This window comes from Sus scrofa, chromosome X (assembly GCF_000003025.6).
Source record: "Sus scrofa isolate TJ Tabasco breed Duroc chromosome X, Sscrofa11.1, whole genome shotgun sequence".
Classification (NCBI taxonomy): domain Eukaryota; kingdom Metazoa; phylum Chordata; class Mammalia; order Artiodactyla; family Suidae; genus Sus; species Sus scrofa.
The window spans coordinates 103,273,544-103,291,818 of NC_010461.5; positions in this window are offsets into that span (position 1 = coordinate 103,273,544).

Sequence of the window (18,275 nt, forward strand, 5' to 3'; positions counted from 1 at the left end):
TCTTATTGCTTCTGTAGTGTACAGTGTAGATCAGCTTTGGTGATTTACCATATGTGGAGTACCTTTAATTCAAATTGTTCGTTCATAAATTTTTAGCATTGCTTGAATTGACACTACCGCTCTATACAGTAAATTCCATATCTAAGAATGATTTAAGAATCATAGTTAATTTCAGTCTTCCAACTGCTTACCTTTTCCATAACATTTGACATGTTAGTGAGTCCCAACTCCTATGATGTTTCTTTTCCCTTGTTTTATAACTACTCTCTGTTTTATTCCTACCTCTTTGAATGCCCTTTATTTGTTCCTATCACTTATCCTTTCATTTAATTCTTGGCTTCCTTGGGCTCTATGCATGTCCATTTTTATATTCTCATTTTAAGGTGCTAACAGCACAGTAGGTAGTGCGTCAGTCTTATATATTCTCCTTTTGACAATCCTTTCTAGAAAACATAATTTCTTCCCTTGTCCTCAGTTTTTAGCTATATGCTAATCAAATTGTTAATTTTTCCTTTAGCTACTCATTCATTTAAGATATTCTGAGCACCTACTATGTGTTAATTATTTTGACTGCAGTAGATTAGGCATAGTCGCTATCATTTAGGAATTTATAGATTAGTGAAGGATTCAGGCAAATATTTGTGGTGTGTTTTAGTCCAAGGCAAAGGCTTTGTAAATACTTTTGTGGTTGGATCAAAGTATATTGGGGTGAGGGTTGTGAGATATGAGGTATAAAATTCTTTTTAAACCTTTGAAGAAGTATTTGCAGTCAGTGTTTATTTTATTAAAATAATAATGTGAATGTGTATATACATATAAATATTTTATAATAGTGACAGAAATATCTTAACATTAGAAATACCCATTAATCATTTTAACAGCTTCTGAAAACCAATTTTAGTAGTGCCTTATTAGTTTATTCTTAAGATATTCAATATAGATATATGATCTCATGTGACAACATGATTAAAAATGACAGACATTAACGTAATGATATAGTCATTGATTATTAGAATGAAAGTTGTCTTACTGTTAGAAATTTTAAAAATATGGGTTGGTGATAGATATAACATGTACTTATTCACTTGGCTCTTCACCTATATTCCTATTTTACCTATTACAGTTCATTTCATCATTAAATATTCTGAGAATTATTTCCAATATAGGGATGCGGTTTTGGGTAAAGAATTCTTTGGGCAAAATGTTGGCATAGGAAAGGCCCCACTACACTATTTTAAATGCCTGAAGCTATTGGCAATGAGTTCTAAAGGCCAATACGTGAAGTGCAGAGACAACTATCTGCACATTTAAATATTCCCGTTTCTTAATGGCAGTGCAAGTGAAGTTAAAATTCAGTCATCAAATGATGCTCTGAATCATATCAGTAATTTCTTATGTAAGTGACATGGAAATTGGAGTAGATGGACATGTGGATAATTTATGAATTTTAGTGCTGCCTATAAATGCAGTCATGATTTTTGCAATTAATTCTATTTCACCTTTAGTTGACTAATGAAAGGATACAGATAACTAAAGGATGTCTTGTCAAAAGCAGAAGAGCATGCCTATCTTTAAAACATCAAGAAACCCAGGTGCTAAAGTACTAGCAACTGAATTTTTAGCCCTAGATATTAATAAATGTTCCTGGAGCAAATTTCTCTCTCTCTCTCTCTCTCTCTTTTTTTTTTTTTTTTTTTGTCTTTTTGCCATTTCTTGGGCCACTCTCGCGGCATATGGAGGTTCCCAGGCTAGGGGTCCAATCAGAGCTGTAGCCGCCGGCCTACGCCAGAGCCACAGCAACGCAGGATCCAAGCTGCGTCTGCGACCTACACCACAGCCCACCGCAACGCTGGATCCTTAACCCACTGAGCAAGGCCAGGGATCAAACCCGCAACCCCATGGTTCCTAGTTGGATTAGTTAACCACTGTGCCACGATGGGAACTCCCAAATTTCTCTTATTATACAGTTGAAAGAAACAGAAGATATGGTCAAGAGGACAGACTCACAAGTTAGACTGTAACTTCAGTTCTCCCACTTACTGGCTGTGTTATCTTGAGCAAGTTATTTAACCTTTCAATGGCTCAATTAAGTCATCTACAAAATAAGGACAATTAGAATACCTACTTCATAAGCTTATGAGGATTAAATAAAATTGATATAAGTAAAAGCACTTACTCTGTTTACCTATGTATAAATAAATATAATGGTATTCTTAAAACCATCCTGAGTCGGCTACTATTATTCCTTAGGCCCCTCATAGGAATTTTTTATGGAGATAGCATTTTATTTTATTTTATTTTACAGATGAGAAAACTGAAAAACTGAAGCACAAAGTCACATAGCTAGGGAATGGCTTAGTCAGGATTCAAACCCAAGTAACTTGGTTTTAGATCTTGTGCTGTTACACATTATGGCATAGAACATCTCATAGAAAATTAAAAAAAACCACTCCAATCCAAATATATTGGAAATTTATTTGTGGTAAAATAATAAGAAATGGGAAGGTAGTAAAAAAATGGACAAATAGTAAAATGGCTTGAATGTTCAGTAAGCTATTTAAATCATTTCTTCTTTCTTTAACTCCCAACATTCTTCAGGTTGACCATTAGAATCCATTAAAATAATATAACCTATATATAGCTTTCAAAGCTTTCTTTTAGCCTCACCTGACCCTCTGTTCATAGTATGTGGCACTAAATGGGAGACTTATTTTCTTGAAGTAAAGCAAGGTCTAAATTCATCATCCTAAAAGTTATATTTATGGGAAGGTTATGTACAACTGGCCTTCACATATAATTGGTAACTGTGAGTAAACTCATATATAAAATCACTGCATAGTGTTTGAAAGAATGATCTAGACAGGCAAAATCTCCTTTCAAGATAAATTTTAGATTTTGGCGCCAAAAGCTATGATGAAATTCAACCTAATCTAACAAAGACCTGAATTCCGAAGCCCTGAGAAAATGTGGGTAAATGTCAGTGAGGAGAGTGGTAGAATTTTTTTCTTTGGTCTCAATTTTAGGTCCTTACTTTATTTTCATGAAATGTTGGCTTAATTAGTTCCAACTTCTGAAGTACATGTAGCACTGAGAAATAGGTTTTATATTTGTATTATTTTGTTTTAGTAAAATAAATATTTGGCTTGTTGGTATTTTCTGATATCATATAATTTATACTAGTCAGAGATTATCAGTAAAAACAATGATCAGGGAATTGAGGACTATGGTTAAGAGTGAAATTGGAATGATTGGCTTTGTGCTGTGGCACAGGTATGGAGTGATTCAAATCCAAGAGATCATTAAATTAAAAGAATAAGGGTCTGAAGTGTGTTTGAAGAAAAGCTTTACTAAGAGTGAGATGATCACCAGACAAGGTTATCACAGATGTGTATCTAGGTCCCAGTAAAATTCTTTGTATATAGGAGTATTTCAGTAAATATTTCTTGAATGAATAAATGAGTGATGATGTGTATCTGGGTCATCAATATTGATCTTAATGTAATTAGGGTGTTGATTGAAGTTGAGGTAGAAGATTCTGCATTTACTCTGTTTTTCGTTTATATCTCTCTCTCTCTTTTTCACACAAGCTTTCACATTCCAGGGCAAATGAAATACTTTGGTGAATAAGATGCATCTCAGAATTCTCAAACCACTTCCAAAACGTTAGTAATTACTTAATGCATTTTCATGATCACACCAGAGTTTATATGTGGTAAATCACAAAGCATTAATCTATAGTAGCAATCAGTCAAAGTAGTCAATGAGTTTTAAAGATGCAGTAAAATATTACTTAGATTTCTTTATAATGAATAAGTTCATTATATTCCTTTAAGTAGGCATGATTTTGTACAGAGTAAATATTATTCAGTAATTCTTCTGGCACAGTGTTCTGTTACAATGACTACGTAAATTATTTATCTGTTGCTAACAAGTGCTGGAATAGTACACCACCAATGATTGTTATAAGTTGTTATTAAATATGACAAGATTCCATCTAAACTGTGAGTTGAAAAATATGGCTTGGAAACTACATTTCTTGATACTAAAAAGGAGTGGAAATGATGGAAGAATGGCATCTTAAGACAATACTGTGAAATTAAAGTTTTACCTCTAGGTTGCAGAATCCAGCTGAAAACATACAGTCTCACAATGATTTTTCATCGTGATGTCCAAACTGAGTTAAAAGTCTGCTGGTTTTATAATTAACATAACTTTCACATTCTTGACCTTAAAAATATATATCTCGATTGGCTGGAATAAGGCCTAAAGTCAATTCTTTGAAAAGTCTAAATGGTTGATATATTATCTGAATCCTTTTACATCTGAAGATTTGCTTCTGTTGCCTTCACACATGGAAGTCATCAGAACTGAATATAAAAGACATATCATTTTGCTGCTAGTACTCTTTAAATGTTGTTATATTGCCTTTAGGACTAAAGTTTTACAGATAAATCCAGAGCCAGCTTTCTTTTTTCTAGATTACCTTTATTATTTTCCCCTTCCCAGATGCCTCAAGGACTTTAAAAATGTATCCTTATAATGAAAAAATTTAAACAGAATACATTTAGATACGTTTCCTTTCATTTTTGCCTAAAATTTATTAAGCCATTTCAATATATATACATGGGTATTTTTTCAATTCAGAAAAGTTGTCTTCCACTATATTTGTATTATAAATTTTATAACATTTGTTCCTCAGATACATCAATTATTAATAGCCTAGATCTCCATTTTCTTTCCTTCCTAGCTCTGATTTTTCATCTCATATTCATACTGTTTTCCTTTTCTCGGGACTCCAGTAAAACTTCCTACATTTTTATTTTACATTACTAATTTGATATTCTGCAGTGTATTATTTTTAATAACTCCAACATGTATTTTGTTTTATTTTATTTATTTTTAAATTTTAAGTTATATTTATTAACAGGAAAACTCCAAGTTCAATCATTAAGAGAGAAATCAACTTTTTGATTTGTTTTGTTTTTATATAATGATTATTATTTTTTTCCATTATAGCTGGTTTACCATGTTCTGTCGATTTTCTACTGTACAGCATGGTAACCCAATTACACATACATGTATAAATTCTTTTTTCCTACATTATCATGCTCTATCATAAGTGACCAGACATAGTTCCCAGTGCTACACAGCAGGATCTCATTGCCAATCCATTCCAAAGGCAATCGTCTGCATCTATTAACCACAAGAACCCCATCCATCCCACTCGCTCCCCACCTCCATTGGCAACCATGGGTCTCTTCTCCAAGTCCATGATTTCCTTTTCCGTGGAAAGGTTCATTTGTGCCATATACTAGACTCCAGATATAAGTGATGCCATATGGTATTTGTCTTTCTCTTTCTGACTTACTTCACTCAGGATGAGAGTCTCCAGTTCCATCCATGTTGCTGCAAATGGCATTATTTTGCTGTTTTTTTAGGGCTGAGTAGTATTCCATTGTGTATCTATACCACCTCTTCCTAATCCAATCATCTGTTGATGGACATGTGGGTTGTTTCCATGTCTTGGCTCTTGTGAATGGTGCTGCAATGAACATGCGGGTGCATGTGTCTTTTTCAAGGAAAGTTTCATCTGGATATATGCCCAACAGTGGGATTGCTGGGTCATATCGTAGTTCTAGGTGTAGTTTTCTAAGGTACCTCCGCACTGTTCTCCATAGTGGTTGTACCAGCTTCCATTCCCACCAACAGTGCAGAAGGGTTCCCTTTTCTCCAGAGCCCCTCCAGCAGTTGTTATTTGTGGACTTATGAATGATGGCCATTCTGACTGGTGTGAGGTGGTATCTCATGGTAGTTTTGATTTGCATTTCTCTTATAATCAGCGATGTTGAGCATTTTTTCATGTGTTTGCTGGCCATCTGTATATCTTCCTTGGAGAAATGTCTATTCAGATCTTTGGACCATTTTTCTATTGGGCTGTTGGCTTTTTTGCTGTTGAGTTGTATAAGTTGTTGGTATATTCTAGAGATTAAGCCCTTGTCAGTTGCATCATTTGAAACTATTTTCTCCCATTCTGTAAGTTGTCTTTTTGTTTTCTTTTTGGTTTCCTTTGCTGTGCAAAAGCTTGTCTGTTTGATTAGGTCCCACTGGTTTATTTTTGCTTTTATTTCTGTTGCCTTGGGAGACTGATCTGAGAAAATATTCGTAAGGTTGATGTCAGAGAATGTTTTGCCCATGTTCTCTTCCAGGAGTTTGATGGGGTCTTGTCTTATATTTAAGTCTGTCAGCTGTTTTGAGTTTATTTTGGTGCATGTTGTGAGGGTGTGTTCTAGTTTCACTGATTTGCATGCAGTTGTCCAGGTTTACCAGCAATACTTGCTGAAAAGACTGTCTTTTCCCATTTGAAGATCTTGCCTCCTTTGTCAAAGATCAAATGACCATAGGTGTCTGGGTTAATTTCTAGGTTCTCTATTCTGTTCCTTGGTCGGTCTGTCTGTTTTGGTACCAGTACCACACTGTCTTGATGACTGTGGCTTTGTAGTATTGCCTGAAGGCTGTGAGAGTTATGCCTCCTGCTTGTTTTTTGTTCTTCAGAATTGCTTTGGCAATTTTGGGTCTTTTGTGATTCCATATAAATTTTTGGATTGTTTGTTCTAGTTCTGTGAAAAATGTTGTGGGTAATTTGATAGAGATTTCATTGAATCTGTAGATTGCTTTGGGTAGTATGGCCATTTTTTTCAATAAAGAAATGGAAAGATATCCCATGCTCTTTGGTTGGAAAAATTAATATTTTAAAAATGGCCAATATGCATTTTAATTGTCTAATCTTCAATTGCAGTTTCAGTTACATTGAAACCCTTCCTTATCTTGTCACCTCCATTTTCTCCCAATTTTTTGCCTGCACATCTCAGAATGTTGTCCATATGACTGTGCTTTTGTATCTCCAGGGCATGTGTTTTCCCCCACTATGTTTAGGATGGTGAAGAGTTTTAAGTTATTTTCTTGTGGATCTTGCAGGGACTCATTTTCTGTGATATTGTCTTCTTTTGAAATTTATGTTCCATTTCCCCAGTCTGCTATGATTTTTTTCATAACCCACGTGGTAAGTTTTTTTTCTCTTTAGTCATTTTTAAGTGAGGCAAGTTCTCTTAAGACAAAATATTTGGCAACAGAACCAGTGAGTTGTTTGTCCTTGGTCCCACCCTTTGCCAACTCTAAAGAATGGTTGAATAGCTTTTTTTGGTCCATAGTTAGGGGATAGGTTAACACCTACATATTTTAGTCCCATTTCCAATCTTTAGCTTCCACATGCTTAATATAGCTTTGCTTTACTTCAATAATTTTTTTCTACACTTAACCTTATTTCCTAAGGTACAGTAAACATTTATCATTGTTCGTCCCCAGCTATACAGTTTGTGTTTTACATGTTCCCAGGATAAAATATATTACTACCAATTGCTTGTCCAGTCATTTTTCTGAGTTGCTATTTTTCAATGAACATAGAAAAATGAATGAAGGTAGGAATACCATTTTGTCTTATAAGCTTCATAGTAGAGCATAGTAGAGATATGGTTGTCCAGAGTTCTGGTTAGTATAGATCATGGGACTCTGGTCCATGGACCACAGTGTAGAATTGCAAAATTCATCCATCTTACCTCTACCCATCTTAGCTTCATGAGGCAAACTTTTGCTTATTTCTTAGTCTGGTCTCATTAGCCCATATAATGGATTTTGTTTTTTGTTCTGTTTGTTTGTTTTTAAGCTACCTTAGTTCGAATGTCCTTAATTCCCTTAGCTTAGTAGGTCATATCTTGTAAAACTCCTTTCCCAAGTGAACCAAGCAACCCTGACTTGTGTGTGTGTGTGTGTGTGTGTGTGTGTGTGTGTGTGTGTGTGTCTGCACCTATAGCATGTAGAAGTTCCCATACCAAAGCAGTGACCTGAGCCACAACAATGACAACACTAGATACTTAACCACTAGGCTACCATGGAACTCCTATTTGTTTGTTTTAATCTTTTGCTTTGTATGTTCTCATCATTTTCTATGTATTCATAATATTTTCATGAGAAGTTGGGAGAGACTTCATCAGGGGCTAAAGTTCAGATAAATTTTAAACCAGAAATTGCCAGTTATTCAACATAATATGTGTTATGGATGGATAAAAGAAGTTCATAGGATTGATGCAAATTAATCATCACTACTGGAGAAACATCTCAAGCTCTATTATTGATTGTTTAATAGTTTCATCATCATATTTTTAGACTGATAGAACATTACACACACAAAAAGCTACATTGATTAACAAATGAAAAAATACTGGCTCCTTTCAAGTAGTCTCAGAGCAAAGATATAGCTTAGACGGTCCACTTACTACAATTGTCTCAAATGGTATGAATTTTTCTAACAAAATATAAGACATATAATTGGAGCTAATTTCCTTAACTTACAAAGGCTGTGGTGAGATTTAAACTTAACCTTATTGTATTAATGAACAATTAATAAATTCAAACTTTAATTTGACAAAATGCAAGTATTACTGACTACATTAAAAAATACATCTCTACACAATAAGAGTTTAGTTAACCAAATACCTCAGATACTCTGCTTATATTAGCTGCCTTTTCTGTACCATACCTAGAAAAGAATATTACTTTATCTTCCATATGCCTCATCCTCACCATATCATCTGCCAAATCCAAGTTGGCATCATCATCAGATGGGAATAGATTCCTTCAATGCTTTCCTCATACTTTGTGTTAGTAGCCAGAAGCTCTTTAGCTTTGCCCAAATCGTCAAGTCCATCTGCCATTAGCCTCTCCAGCTCATTATGCCATCTGCCAGGCAATGACCTATCACTCCCCTTGGTCTGGATGCCACATTGTATGTGTCTGGCATCTCCAAATATTCCCTACTGTCTCACATTCTTTCAGAATATAGAGAAATGACTCAACCTGACATTTCAAATCTAGCTAGAGCTGGAGCAAAGAGAACTGGTATTTTACCCTGTGAAGCATTCCAACTATTCAACGCAATAAGTATTTTCTCAAAATAGAAGTGGAGTGTTTCACTGTAGAATAAGATGATTGGGATTTTTCCTAGGGAATGCCGACTGAATGGGAGGCAAATATTCATTTATATTCAATGACTTTTCTGAGTAAATATGAGAGCAGTTTTGAAAGGGATATACATTTAAAGGCTTTAAATTAAAATTTGGCCTTTTAAATACAGTGTTAAAATTACCGGGAGACAGAACAGAGTAGAAAAGGAAACAGGCTTTGTGGTAGGAGAGCAAAGATGGAATCTCAGCTCTCTCTTACTAGTTCTAGGACCTTGGACAATATTTTTAGTTTTTCTGATTTTTAGTTTATTCATCAGCAAAATGGAGATAAAAACATATGTCACAGATTGCTGTAGGAATTAACTAAAGCTGTGTACCCTGATACATTATTCTAATTTTAATATACTCAAAGTCACTCAGTTACTACTTGGTTGATTTTTAGAGAGACTCAACACTAAAAATAAAGTACCTTACCTAAGTATCCAACTCCTGAAGAGTAACTTGGACACTGAAGGAAAGACCCTCCTACATTACAAATGAGCTTCCTTTTATTTTGCATATTGAGTTCTGATATTTAAATGGAGATTAGGCAACAAAATATAATGATACCCCACGGATACCACAAAACCCTCCATATATTGACATAAGTCTGTTTCCTGGGCTTTGGTTTCTCCAGCTCCATTTAAAATTTCCATCCCTTCATTTTTGCTGGCTGGGGCATGAAAGAACCACTTAATTGAATGAAAGATCGTTGATATCTGTATCAAAGATAGTAGCAGAAAATCTTCAAATCAAAACACACATACACACACATTTTAAAATAAGAAAATATACCAAAACATTATTTTGAAATACGCATTTACTAAAAAATAGCATTCATTATTTAAATATCATGAAAAACAGTTTGACAAGGCTGTGACGAACAAACTGTCATCCTGTTATACCAACAAAAGACAAAAGAAGCATAAATCACCTACTACCACAAAACTCATTAAGATGAAAAAATATATACAAATATTTGCTTTTGTATTGTAGTGAAGGACCATTTTCCTGATGTGTAGAATGGCAATTGTGGTATTTTTATAAAATTATGACATATTTTGATAAGATGCATGCATGCTAAACACTCTCCAGTACGAGTAAAATGAACATACATGTCTAAGACCTACAAAAAGACATGCGTCTGTATATAGATATGCATAGTCAGAATACTCCACTGTTTTGTTTTAAGATTTAAAAAATTTTCCCTTTTATTTGAGCAAAGAAAATGTTCAGTGCAATATATGCAGATCACATAAGTGGCATTCAGCTTAAAGTACCCAACACCAACAAAATCTCTCACTGCCTTAGATGTTATCTACCACAGCCAGAACTCTCAAAGACACTACATTGAAGATAATTCCTAAAAATAGAAAACATTAGTTTATAAGTATCAGAGATGGAACAAGTAAAAACAATAGAAATTTTAGGGCTATGTTTTGGACATAACATCTGCCTGTAGTTAACCCCGATCGTATACCTCTTGTACCTCCTTAATACCTGGAAGTTTTGCTGTGTTTCTTGTAAACATTAAATACTGCTATTAACTACTATAAATCATATTGTTTTCTTAAATTTCTTAGCTCAAATCTTCTCACTAAGGGGATGAAAAAATTTTTCAATCATACTTTTTTTTTTTTTTTTGCTTTTTAGGGCCACACTCATGGCATATGGAAGTTCCCAGGCTAGGGGTCAAATCAGAACTACAGCTGCCAGCCTATTTCACAGCCACAGCAACAGGGGATCCCAGCGGTGTCTGAGACCTACACCACAGGTTAAGGCAATGCCAGATCGCTGACCCAAAGATCAAACCTGCATCCTCATGGATACTAGTTAGATTTGTTTCCGCTGCACCATGATGGGAACTCCCTGATACATATTTTTATTATTTTTTTATTACTCAAATGAATTTATCACATCTGTAGTTGTATAATGATCATAACAGTCTCATTTCACAGGATTTCCATCCCACAGCCCAAGCACATCCCCCAATACATCTTTTTAAAATGATACATTTTTTGAGGGAAGAGAAAGTATTGATTAAAACTTTCTTTGTTAACACATGTGTTTTTAATTACTTTATAATTTATATATATGTGCATATTAATATTATATATGTAACTACAACATTTAATATCCCCAGGATGCCTACTTCTAATTTCCAAGTACTTTATAACCAATCTATATTTTTTTATTCAATGAAAATATTTATTGAGCACCTGCTGAATGTGGGGCACTATGCTTGGTGCTAGGAATACAAGAGGGAACAAAATGCCCATAGATCCTGTACTCATGGAACTGATAGAATTAATGTCCACATTAAGATTCAAATAAAAGACAAAATTGTGATTTAGTGTAATTTTAAGAAAATTTACATTACAGTTTTCTGAATAATTGGCTTTATAATACAAGGGCAATTGGTTTATAGTTGACTGCATGTTTAACAACATTCTCTGAGCACTTCATTGGGTTATCATATCTGACTATTTTTATCCAGTCTGTCTCTTTTCATAAACCGAGCCAATGTGAATATACAGATGTGACTTTATAAATAAAGCTCTAAGCGTTTATATTTGTCATCTGTCATTCTCAATGTCAAGAAGGAACCATATAAAGTGTATTTGAGTAGGTAGCTATTTTTGTACCTATCACTCAATATAAACACAGATGTCACCCCAATTATAATGTTGTAATTCCTATAATCTCAAGGACGGAAGGCACCTTGAAGTATTCTAATGCCATAACAGAGATGTGTTCCTTTTCTGTGAAATTTCAAAGGCCTTTTTATACTATCTTTACAATATCATACAACTTCATACTTAATAGTGCATGTATATTCTGAAGCTTCAGGTTGATTATTGGTTCACTGACATTGTGTTTATTGTTAGCATTTTATATTTCAATGTAAGGAGGCATACTAAGGAACATAGAGAATGCTATATTTAAAGTTAACCCTATTAAGAATATTTTAGACAGTGTCTAATTTTAATCTTTCACAGATACTGAAGATTGAGATGTTTTAGACAACTACAAATAATCACAGAATAACTACATAAAAGATTATCACCAACTACATAGCATAGTTTCTTTTTTTTTTTTTCCTTTTCATGGCCACACCTGTGGCATATGGAAGTTCCTGAGCTAGGGGTCCAATCTGAGCTGCAGCTTCTGGCCACAACTACAGCCACAGCAAAGCTGGATCCAAGCCACATTTGCAGCCCATGCCACAGCTTGTACAAAGCCAGATCCCACTGAGCAAGGTCAGGGATTGAAATTGTATCCTCAAAGACACTATGTTGCATTCTTAACTCACTGAGCCACAGTAAGAACTCTAGATTCTTTTTTTTAATTGTTATTTCCCCAATACAATTTTTTTCTACTGTACGGCATGGTGACCCAGTTACATATACATGTACACATTCTATTTTCTCACATTATCATGCTCCGTCATAAGTGACCAGACATAGTTCCCAGTGCTACACAGCAGGATCTCATTGCCAATCCATTCCAAAGGCAATCGTCTGCATCTATTAACCACAAGAACCCCATCCATCCCACTCGCTCCCCACCTCCATTGGCAACCATGGGTCTCTTCTCCAAGTCCATGATTTCCTTTTCCGTGGAAAGGTTCATTTGTGCCATATACTAGACTCCAGATATAAGTGATGCCATATGGTATTTGTCTTTCTCTTTCTGACTTACTTCACTCAGGATGAGAGTCTCCAGTTCCATCCATGTTGCTGCAAATGGCATTATTTTGCTGTTTTTTTAGGGCTGAGTAGTATTCCATTGTGTATCTATACCACCTCTTCCTAATCCAATCATCTGTTGATGGACATGTGGGTTGTTTCCATGTCTTGGCTCTTGTGAATGGTGCTGCAATGAACATGCGGGTGCATGTGTCTTTTTCAAGGAAAGTTTCATCTGGATATATGCCCAACAGTGGGATTGCTGGGTCATATCGTAGTTCTAGGTGTAGTTTTCTAAGGTACCTCCGCACTGTTCTCCATAGTGGTTGTACCAGCTTCCATTCCCACCAACAGTGCAGAAGGGTTCCCTTTTCTCCAGAGCCCCTCCAGCAGTTGTTATTTGTGGACTTATGAATGATGGCCATTCTGACTGGTGTGAGGTGGTATCTCATGGTAGTTTTGATTTGAATTTTTCTAATAATCAGGGATGTTGAGCATTTTCTTCATGTTCTTGTTGGCCATCTGTACATCTTCCTTGGAATATTCATTGAATGTTTGTTCACTTCCTTATAAATTATGTAGTATGATATATAGATTTATGAGAATAGATTGAAGTCTGTTATTTATAATTTAAACATCATGAATTTTTTATGTAAATATAATTGTGAAACTGATTAAACATCAATTTAATTAAATTATAATTACTTAACAATTACCTTAATAGGTAGATGAAAAGAATATAAAAATTATTAGTAATTAGTATGCCTAGACATGAAGTGATGAAAAATATAATTATGATATATATTGATTTAAAAAGCAAGATAGAACAGTATGTAAAGTATAATTTCAATGTTACTATGTTTACACACATAGAAATATATTTCATTATAAAAAGGCTGAAATCATACTGAAATAATAACAGTGTTTATCTTTGAATAAGCACTCTAGGAATATGGATTTTTTTGTTTCCTTCTTCAGACATTTCCATATTTTCCAAATATTATAATGTGGTCATGTATTTCTTTGTAACTGAAATATATGCCAAATGTGACATAAAAAGGAGATAAAGCGTTATATAGATTTTATAATGATTCCTCTTAAACGTGATTATAATTAAACATCTTGGTGATTTAAATGCTAAGCTGTATTTCTCTGGAAAATCCACTTATATTGAACTACTCAATTCTCCACAAGCCAAAATGAAAGAGACATTTGTATATTCAGAATTAGAGTCCAGATTGCCATATCCATAATGGTTCTAGTCAAGTAATAAAACTGTTGTTGTATGGGAACATTCTATAAGCAAAACATTCCATTAAATGTTCCTGTCCAAATATAATAGGCTACCAAATGAGACAAAACCTGAAAAAGCACCCTGTAAATTAAAGAGTGCTGTACAATTGTTAGTTGTTATTAATTATTTTGACACATAAGTGTTCATTTAAATAAGTCAGCTAAAATTTGTTCGAACAAAGACACACTAGTAGAAGAGCATTTTCATGTAGAGTACAGCTTATTTTATGTTTTACCTCCTTCTATATTCACACGGTTGGGTGCTTCTCATCCCAATTTTAAGAACTTCATAAAGCCTAGAAATTGATTGGAGGATGGATAGAATAGACAAGAGAGAGTTCTCACTTCAAATAAGTCAGTGCCTATTACTTTGTCAGCACTGTGGCTTTTGCCGGTTTGTTTAAAAATACTGAAATACAATATTAGCCTTAGGATATGAATACTTGTAAAAGAATCTTTAAAAATATACAATATGGCCATGTATGCATCCACAAAAATAGTTCTCCATGATGCTACAGGGTTGAAAATTTATAAGATCAAGTTATTAAACTAGACTAATGATCAACTATCCTCCTATTGATTGATCCTTAGATAAATATTTTGCAGTCTGCCAAGCCAGTAATAACTTTTATTTTAAAAGAGTTGTAAACATTTGTCCTGAAGCATCAGGAATACCATGCCAACAGTGATAATGAAGCATAGCTTTGATATATTTTTAAAAATGAAAAATAATATTTAAAAAAGTAAAGCCCACACCAACATATATTGGAGGAAAGGAATGGTAAACATTACTTACACATTGTAGAAGTCATCTTTTAATATTTTACTAGGCATCTACCTCTTTGTTGCTTGTGTTTTTGCATTTTCTATTGAAGTATAATTTATATATTATAAAATGCATAGTTTTTGAAGAAATTCTACCTATGTTTAGATTTTCTTGTAATCATTATCTAGAGCAATATTGCATTTTCATCATCCCCCAGAGATGCTGCTTTCCAAACAACATCTTTCGCAGTAAATCCTCCTCCAATATTAACCACTATTCTGATTTCTGATACCATAATTAGGCCTTATTTGTTCCAGAACCTACTATAATTGTTGTATAACGTACAACATAAACTCTTTTGTGCCTGGCTTCTTTTTTTGTTTGATACAATATATTTTTTTATTCATCCACAATGTTCCATATATCAGTAGTTTGTACTTTTTATTGCTGAGTAATATTACATTTTGAGGATATACCACAATTTCTTTATTCTAGTTTCATGGATATTTGGGGGTGTTTTAGTGTTTGTTAGTTGTTTGAGCTTTCATCAATAAAGTTCCTAAGAACATGCTTGTACACATCTTTTCTTAGACACATGCACTCATTTTCATCTTTCTTCAGTGTATACTTAGTAGTGAATTGCCAGGTCAAGGAGTAGACTTTTTTTATTACTCAATGAATTTTATTACATTTACAGTTTTACAACGATTATCACAACCAAATTTTATAGCATTTCCATCCCAAACCCCCAGCGCATCCCCCCACCCCAATCTATCTGTCATTAAAAGGAAAGAAATAATGACATTTGCAGCAACATGTATGGACCTAGAAATTATCAGGCTAAATGAAGTCACTCAGATAGCGAGACACCAACATCATATGCTATCACTTACATGTGGAATCTAGACATATTTTTAATTTATGAGATTGTCAAATAACTTTCCAAAGAGATCATAAAACCATTTTACACTCCAATTAGCAATATGAGTTCTGTCTTTGTTTTTAATTGGCTCAGTAAGGTTTTTAGCTAAAATTATTAATGAAGGCATTACTTAAATATCCAGTTTTTAATGGTTTATTCATATATTTGGCCTAACAGATATCTTCACATAAATTAGGCAGAATATTAATAATAAGGAAAGACTACAAGCTTCTTTGACATTTTAGTATAATTGCTAACTTTCTGAACCCACATGTAATTTTCTCTGTACCTTCCTTAAGGTACTTATCACTTTCTAACTTTATGCAGAGTTTTTAAAATTTAGATTAACTTTCTGAATATGCCTACCTATAAGCATCAAAGTGGATGGGGCCACATGGGATGATGAATAACTGCTCACCAAATCCCTAGGAATGCAGAGCAGAACTGATTTCAGAAGGACAGCGTAAATGAGATAATGTAAACAACTGCTAGACTGGCCCACTAATAGGATTCAGCTAATAGAGACACATGCAGTAGAGCAAATCTGCAAAGGGCAAACGATAATGGAAGCTGATGATGAGAAACAAATCCTTTCTGAGCAGTATTGATATGATAGGATGGGCCATACTAATGCTGTAAAACCTTCAAGTACTGAGTGCTTACTACATGCTTATCTAATTTGATCTTCAGATTAAAGTTAGGAAGTAGCTACTGCTGTTACCCTATTTTAGATCCAAAGTAATTAGCTAATGGAGGTTCAGAGATGTTAGATAAATCACTGAAGTTCAAACCACTAGACAGTGTTATAAGCCAGAACTGGAACCTGGGCTATGACTCCAGGACCAGTCCTCTTTCTTTGACATAATATTGTCTCATAAAGATGCCTTTGCTGGATTAATGTTCCTTAGAATTCCATAGAAAGACATGAACCAGAGTGAAATCAGGTCATAATGAGTTACCAAAATAGACAACTGTGAAAATCATAACAGTAATGTATAAAATAAATGTATAAATAAGCATTGATTATGTAGAGCAAGCTATATAAATCAATGATAGAGGGATACAAATGTATACATATGAATTGTGCTAGTTAAGGAAGAATCTGTGCAATAGGATATTTTTTAAATCAAGATTTTAAAATGATTCAAGTATAAATATGGCTAGAGAGAATGGTCATTGAACAATTAAGTGCTAACCTGAAGAGGCAGAGATAAAAATTAAGAAAATTTCATTAGGAATGAGAAGTTAGTTTTCTTGGCTAGAGAGCAGATCATGGCAGAGAGTATCTAAAAATAAAGTTGGTGAATTGTAGCATAATGAGATGGGAAAGTGAGATCTGATGGAGGCTACAGATACTTTATAAAAGAAATTTTATAAAAGTAGTGGTAAGAAATCACAGGATTTTTGAAAAGGGAAATGACATGGTCAAATGGTTTTAAAGAAAGATAATTATTGTTTCATCGGGAAGTGGAGATTTAGAAAAGGCAGAGGACAAGTAAACCAGCTATTCTTATTTTTCATAAAATTAAGTCTGAGGTTTTAATGTACTTTAACTTCATCTATCAATATATTTCTTTTTACAAGATATATCTTGATCACAAAATGATTTAATGAAACCCAGAAGTTTAGAATGGATAATTTTTATTAGGCATAGGTAAAAGTCTATGCATGTGAAAAGACAATATTCTTATTATTGTCATTCTGTATTTGATACATTTTTCCAACCCATAATCAGAAGGCTAAATTTAAGTATAATTTTTAAATTTCAATTTAATATATTTAAAATATTTTTGATACTTTTCTTTGGATATTTATTTACCTTATGGAACTACATTTACCTTTTGTAAAATATATAAATGGCTTCTAAGGAGGATACAATTTGAAAGACCAGGTGAGTGGTACTATGCTAAATAAAACATGATGAAAGTAAATTAATTATATTGGTAACCTGGAAATGCAATTAACTTTTTCCTAAAAAATAAGGTTGCAATTTATGATATTGTTTGGATTAATATCTTTCTTTAAACAAAAGCCACCTCTATTTCAGTAGCAAAATATAGAGTAGTGTAATACAGGCAGGCAATGTAATAGCAAAGCAAAGTTTTCATTTGAAAACTGACTCTGTTGGAAAACACTCTTCTAAAGTCATGGATGACTTCACTGACGAAAAAAATGGGACAGTGAAAAGCACACAGTGCAGTGCCAATTTGGTTCTATAGATATTTTAAGCCTTCCATTTATAAACCTGAAGAGGAATGCAATAATGAGGCAGCTTGATCTGATTGGCAATAAGGGCCAGGTAATGACTACACAGAAAAGTGTATATTATGCCATTTATTTTGTAGATGGCATTTAGAAACTAGAGATGACTACAAAAATACTACTTTTGTCTCAACTTTTCATTTTTTAAAAAAGTATAGGATTTTTTTTCCAAAATTGTTCACAAGTTAAATTTTGTAGCACTTTGTTTTTAAGAATTTAATACAACAGAAACTCTTGCCTCTTTGGTCAGCTTTTCTCTGACCTTTTTTTCTTATTCTTTATGTTAA